Here is a 7,435-nt window from a genome sequence, read left to right on the forward strand (position 1 = left end):
ATTTAACTAACAAAACCCACAAATGATGGAACCACAACATATTCAAACTGCATTTTGTTTTCATGTTCTTGGATATGCACCTCTTATTATGATAAATTGAGCATGAGCTCCTATACAAGTCAATGGGCTATAGAAAGCCCATTGCTTAATAAATATTAAAAGTAATCAAGATGATACAACAAAATTGAATACACAGAATTTGTCATGTGTCTATAAATATCTTAGTTTCTAATGCTGAGTGGAATGAGTCTTATAATATAGATTTCTGCTAAAGAATGTCTATAATCTAGTTTATTTTATTTTTCAGTTAGTAATCAATTAATCGGAAAAAAATACAGTTGAAGAATTATAGAATAACAGCAAGTTTTTTGGCTCACACTGGCCAATGGAAATTTCTCTCTCTCTCTCTCTCTCACACACACACACACAGACACACACACACACACACATACACACACACACTGACAAGTCATAAATCTTTTTCACTATATGTGTAGAGCAAGGGTTCTTAACCTGTAGTCCAAGATTGTAGGTGGAAATAAAAATTATAATTTTTGCCTCAACTTCTAATTGAAGCATTTCCTTCAATTATTAATTATAGAAAAACAAAATAAAATTTAAAAAACCCAGCACACGGTTAGCAGTACGCAGAAATCATAGATATTTTTATATCACATAACAGTGGTTGCACTGAACAATTGTTCACTATTTTGAAATTATTATGGTTATTATTAGCCATTGCAATTTATGATTTAATGTCAAATTTTAAAAGTGCACATATTTTTATAGCACACATTTATTTTTAAATATTTCAATTATTGTATTTTAATATAATTTTTCCACTGTAATCTTCTGTATTTTATTTTATGCATTTAGAAACATTATTCTAGGGATGACTGGGTGGCTCAGTCAGTTATGTGTCTGCCTTCGGCTCAGCTCATGATCCCAGGGTCCTAGAATTGAGTTCCTCATCAGGCTCCTCGCTCAGCAGGGAGCCTGCTTTTCCCTCTGCCTGCCACTCCCCATACTTGTGCTCTCTCTGGCTCTCTGACAAATAAGTAAATAAAATCTTTTTTAAAAAATTTAAAAAATAAAAACATTATGCTAAGAAGGAAACCACAGACTTCACCAGACTGCAAAAGTGTCTATGTATAGAAGATAGAAAATGTAGCCCTTCAAAGATGTCCATGTCCTAATCTTCAGAACCTGTTAATATGTTACCTCATATGGCAAAAGGGCCTTTGCAGATATGATTAAATTAAGGGTATTGAGATGGGGAGATTGTCGTGGATTAATCATCTAAGTGAGCCTCATGTAATCACTGGGTTCTTATAAAGGCAACGCAAGAGTGTGGAAATCAGGAAAAAGAGAAGTGATTATGGCAGCCAAGGTTGGAATGGGGAGAAGGGACCATGAATCCAGCAATCCAGGCAGCTCTAGGAAGTCTTTCAGGCAAAGGAAACCGGTTCTTCTCTGGATCTTCAGAAGGAATGTAGCCTCATGACACCTCGATTTTGGCTCAGAGACTCATGGTAGACTTTTTTTTTTTTTAAGATTATTTATTTGAGAGAAAGAGAGAGAGCACACATGCACAAGGGGTGGGGGGAGGGGCAAAGGGAGAGGGAGGGAGGCTCCTCAAACAGACTGCCTGCTTGAGGGGATCCCCACCCAGGACTGGATCCTAGGACCCTGAGATCATGACCTGAGCTGAAGGCAGATGCTTAACTGACTGATCCACTCAGGGGCCCCTCATTGTGGACTTCTGACCATAAATGTAAGATGATAAATATGTCGTTTTAAGTCACTACATTTGTGGGAATTTGTTACAGCAGCAGTAGGAAACTAATACATCATGGCATCAAAAATTATGAACCCCTGAGGGTGGTGTTGATCCCTTGTTCCACTAGTCATTCCAATTTTCCTATGACTTAGAAGAAGAGATTTCAATGTTTTCAGATAGGAACATGTTCTTGGTTAAATAGACTAGTACTAAGAACAAGTGCTTTGTTTTCCTGGAAATATTTTGGTACACATTTTTAAGGTTTCAGCACATTTCTAATGTCTTACCAAAAAATAAAAGAGTAGACGTGTTTTCTGTTATTTGGGGAATAATAATCTGTTTTCAAATCTCAATCTGAATATATCTAAGACCTTGTATTTACGCAAATAACATTCTTTACTCAAAGGCAATTTATTTATTTTTTTTACAGAAAGTAATTTTAAAGGCCTTGATAGTCATTTGAATATAATTATAGCAATTTTTTTAGCTGGAAAAATTCCACAGTGTTTTGATGCTTTATTTGTGTTCACACAGAATTGCAATAATAACTTATTAAAGGCAAAGTCCATGACCTGTATTGCCCTGGTCACTCTTCAGAGTACATTGACCAATACATATAAGGCTATATAATTAATATAAGCCATAGACACCACCTTGGAATGACATATTCCTTGCCCTCATCACTACAATATACATATTATAAATCTATATTGGCTGATAAAATTGCATATTATTTGTATTTTTAGATTATTTTGGATAAAATATAGTGTTCTACCCATCTACCTGTAAAATCACTTGTCTTATAAAAGTAGCTTGAGAAAATAGCATAATTTTGGTGATGAGAAGGTCCTGTTTTATGAGTTAGCATAGCTCATTGTTGAAATCATTCAAAGGCAATTCAATCATTTATAAACATCATCTTCGTAATATTAAAGCTATTGTTGCTATTTAATTCATTTGAAATCACACTGTTGTGATAACTGGTTCCTGACAACTAAAGATTTTTTTTTATACAAAATATGGGAGGAGAATTATCCTTTAATGACACAGGTTAATTGTATCTTGCATAGGCTTTGAAACGATTTCAATAAATCGTAGGTTTCAAATTGGCCTATCGATGTAAACCTTTTTGTTTTCAAGATAATTCAATAAATCCCAAGTTCACTGTACGAATTCTACTTAGATAAAAGCTTGATAAATTATACTTCTGTTTGTTTTTAACTCGGTGTAAGAGATCTGATAGCCTTTGGAAATGTTTGAGTGTTCATAGCCACATTTCCTAGTTAGCCCTTAGCGCTTGAGTAAAAGTCTTATTATCAATTATCACTTTGATCTTCTGTCTCTAGGAATGCATTATTGCCCTTTATACAAAGGACAAAACTCGGCTACAAAGGTTGAGCATGAAGCACATTAGTCTGAATCATTGAGTATTGATGCTGAAAGTGATGTTGGAAATAAACCAACACCTTCATTTTTACACATTATGAAACAAAAATGCACAGAGATTAAGAGACTGTACGAATGAATGTGGTTAGCATAGGTGAAACTAGAAAGCTGGGTTTTCTGCCTTCTGATCCCAAGTCTATTCTATTAGATCACTCAGTTTATCTTCAAATTAATTCAGTCCAATGTATTTGACTTGGTATAAGCAAACTCCGTTATGTGTCAGGTACATCGAGTGATGGAGACAAAAGAATAAAAGATTCTATGTACTCTTATGGAGGAAGAAATATGTAAATAAATAGATGTATTAATCTGAGGTCGATGGATGCCTAATAAAAACAGTGGGCATTCTAAGAGGGACCAAGTAAGGTCAGTGCAGGAATCAGTGAAGTTTTCACTGAAGAGTTAATTCCTGAACTGAGTTTGAGGGGAGGTCAGTTGTTTGTCAAACCAAATGGGAGAGTATTCCGATCAGAGAGAAAGAGAAAGAACATGAGTAAAAGCAAGAAAGAGCACATCCTTTTCTGTGACCTTCCCTGGCCACCACACTTCAAAAGTAGAAATTACAGAGGGAAACCAGGAACTTCATATACACCAAGTAGGTGTGCCCTTCCCCTGACCTCTGTGACTCAACGGGCAGGAATTAAGTGGGTGCTCTGGAGTTTGGAGGAAGAGCCACAGATACAGGTGTTCTAGAGAAGACTGCACCTCCCTTGAGGTCTGGATATTATGAGGGGATTATTGTAGGATTTGGACTTGTGTTAAGTGATTTTGGAGAGGAACCAGGGAAGTGCATTTTGCTCTGGATTAGATGTTGTCAGAAAGTGAGAACAATTCTATGATTATCTCAATTTTTATCCAGGAGGTAGGTGGAATGAAGTGGGACTAAAGCTGCAATTTAAAAAAATAGCAGTTGCTCATGGAGCGTGCAGAGATAGGTGCTTGGGTATTTTTGTGATTTGCTCAGTGTTCTTCCATTTTTCTGTGCTCAGAAATGATTAAGGGATAGTCTTGGTTTTGCTTACTCCATCACAGTCATTCACAGTGACTTTGGCTGTTGTGGATGTTCTGTGAAATTGTTGATAGTAAGGAAAAAACAGCAAAGCCCTGCCATGAGTGCCAGGTCAGCAACCATCTGGGAGCTCTCAGGACTGCCTCTTTGCTTTCTCAGTAGACATCTTCATTAATTTTTTTTCTCCCTTAATAGGAATACTTAATGCTTTAACACAAAGTATGACGTTTGCTCTAATTTTTCATAGATGCTTTTAACAAAGTTAAGGAAATTGATTTCTTTTCTTACTAAGAATTTTTATCACAAAAGGATATTAAGCTAACCCATTATGGAACAATGATTGAATGATGAATAGAGACACGAGACTAGTATGAAGGTCTGGGTGACTATTTCTAATTTGTCCTTGTTCCCAGGCCTCCCTACCTTCGGGCCCTGGAATCCATTTGGGATTCTCTCTCCCTCTCTCTCTGCCCCTACCCCGACTCATGCTCTTTATCTCTCTTTAAAATAAATAAATAAAATCTTTGGAAAAAAGGTCATACTCTAATTGCTGTTGCTATCTTTACTGGCGCATATCATCTGAGGCCATCACACCTTCACAAATGATTTTTTTCTCTTAACTAAGAAAGAGAGAACGCTAGAAGCAATTTGCTCTTACCTGGAAGGAACAGCAGGACCTTGTAGAATTTTACATCAGAACTTTGTCAACTCTGACTCATCACTGTCATTTAATAAACAGGAACTTGCATCATCTCACCAGTCCACAGGACATCTTACTAAATGCTGACATCATACTAATTGAATTGGAAAAGGAAGAGATGTAAAAATTCCAGATGCTTTGGTGAGATAGAGGATGAAACATAAATCCCTGGAAAATACAGGGGTCTGTCACTTCATTGAAGTGCCTGAGGCAGGGGGTGGTAAAATGGTCTTCCACATATCATGATTTCACTTCAGATGAGGTACATGTTTCTGCATCTTGTAATCTTTATGGAAAGACTACAGTATTTGGATGCAATGTTTATCACATTTCTGGATAATCTAAAGATGTGTCAGCTTTTGGCGAAACCTAGAAGAGAAGAGACTCTCCTGGAAATAGAGACTGAAGTTTAAGGAGTTTTTCCATTTTTATCTCCACAATCAAGCAGCCACAATGAAGTTTAAATGCTCTATGAAGACTGTGGCTGCTTTGATAGGAAAATCACAACAAAACCTCAGATTTCTGGAGCAAATACAAGCCATATTTTGGAAAGCAGTCCTCCTTTTGAGACACAATTCTTGGTTTGAACATCTGATCACTGGACACTGAGAGAAATTAGGAACTGAGAAACTTATTATGAACTGAGCTTTATGAGATCAGCTTATTTATTTATTTTTATTATTTTTTAATAATTTTTATTTTGTTATATTAGTCACCATACAGTACATCCCCAGGAAGTTACGTAAACAATATGCTCACTCTTCTGCTGGTCCTGCTCCTCCCTCAACCCACATGTAAGCCTTCACAGAGAAGTTTCTATGACAAATTTTTGTTGGAGAGGAAATAATTGGAATATGGTTTAAAAATGATTCTGTATGACATGCTGTCATCAACTGGAAGTGGACTACTGTGGCAATGAAGATATAGAAGATATGAATAACACTATCAACAGATTTGAACTAATTGACATTTATAGAATGCTACACCCACTGATGATAGAAAATACATTCTTCCCAAGGGCACATCCAACGTTCTGCTGGTTAGATCACATGGTAGGTTATTAAAAGTATCTCAAATATCATAAGAGTAAAGAATTAAAACCAAACATATTTTTTATTAATATGTAAAAGTTTAAAATAAATAATAGGACATATTTGAAAAACCAAAAATTTGGAAATTTAAAATTACAAGCTATCAAAATTTCCTATAATGTAGTTTACTTACTTTAAAAAGATTATAAAACATTGCATTTAAAATGCAAATGACCTAAAAAATCAATGATTTAAGCTTTCACCTTAAGAAGCTACAAAGTAAGAGCAAGTTAAAAATAAAACATAAGAAAAAATAAAGAAGATGAGCAAGAGAGCAATGGAAAATACAAAGTATAGGAAAATCAAATTAAAAGTTAGTTCTTTAAAAATATTAATAAAATTTATATACTTTTAGCAAGATTGATTAATAAAAAAGAGATCATACAAATATAAAAAAATGAAAGAAGAGATCTAATTATGGATCTGAAAGTCATTAAAAGGATGATAAGGATATATTATAGAAAGGGAACAGTTTAATGTCAATAAATTTGAAAAGTCTGATGAAATGGACAAATCCTTCAAAAAAATAACACAATTAACACAAGAAAAAGTGGAAAACCTAGAAAATAGTCCTATGTCAATTATAAGAAAATAGTCCTTTGCCATTTAAAGATATAGAATTCATAATTAAAAACCTTCCTACAAAAAAATTCAGGCCCAGACAACCTCACCGATGACTATCAGAGAGAATAAATAATATCAGTCTTATAAAAACCATTTCAGTAAACAGTGGTTGAGGAAATATTTCCCCACTTGTTTTGTAAGGCCAATGTAAACATAATGATGAAAATCTGACACATATGTTATTAAAAAATTAGAGTATAATATCCCTAATGAAGATAGATGCAAAACTTCAAAAGTATTTGCAAATTGGATCCAGCAATATGGAAAAAGTGTAAGACATCATCACCAAGTTGGGTTTATCTCAAAAATACAAGATTGGTTTAGCCTTAGAAAATCAGTCTATATAACTATCCATATTAACACAACAAAAGATTTTAAAATGATAATCTCTATAGACTCAGGAGAAGAATTTTGATAAAATTACACATCCGTTCATTAAAAAAACTGTCATTGAACTGGAAATTGGAAAGAATGTCTTTAGGGGCAGCTGGCTGTCTCAGTTGTTAGAGCATGGAACTCTTGATCTTGGGGTTGTGAGTTTGAGCCCCACATTAGGTGTAGAGGTTACTAAAAAAAAAACCAAAAAGTCTTAGTATGTTAAAATGAAAAGAACATCTTTAATATGATAAAGGCCATCTGCAAAAAAACCTGCTGCTAACATCATACGCAATGGTAAAACATTAGATCTTTCTTTGCCTGGTATAATTCAGAACAAATGCTTAGCTGCCCATTCTCATCACTTTTATTCAACACTATATTGAAGTTTATAGCCTGTGCAATCAGAT

Source organism: Ursus maritimus, unplaced genomic scaffold, assembly GCF_017311325.1.
Source record: "Ursus maritimus isolate PB19 unplaced genomic scaffold, ASM1731132v1 scaffold_11, whole genome shotgun sequence".
Lineage (NCBI taxonomy): Eukaryota > Metazoa > Chordata > Mammalia > Carnivora > Ursidae > Ursus > Ursus maritimus.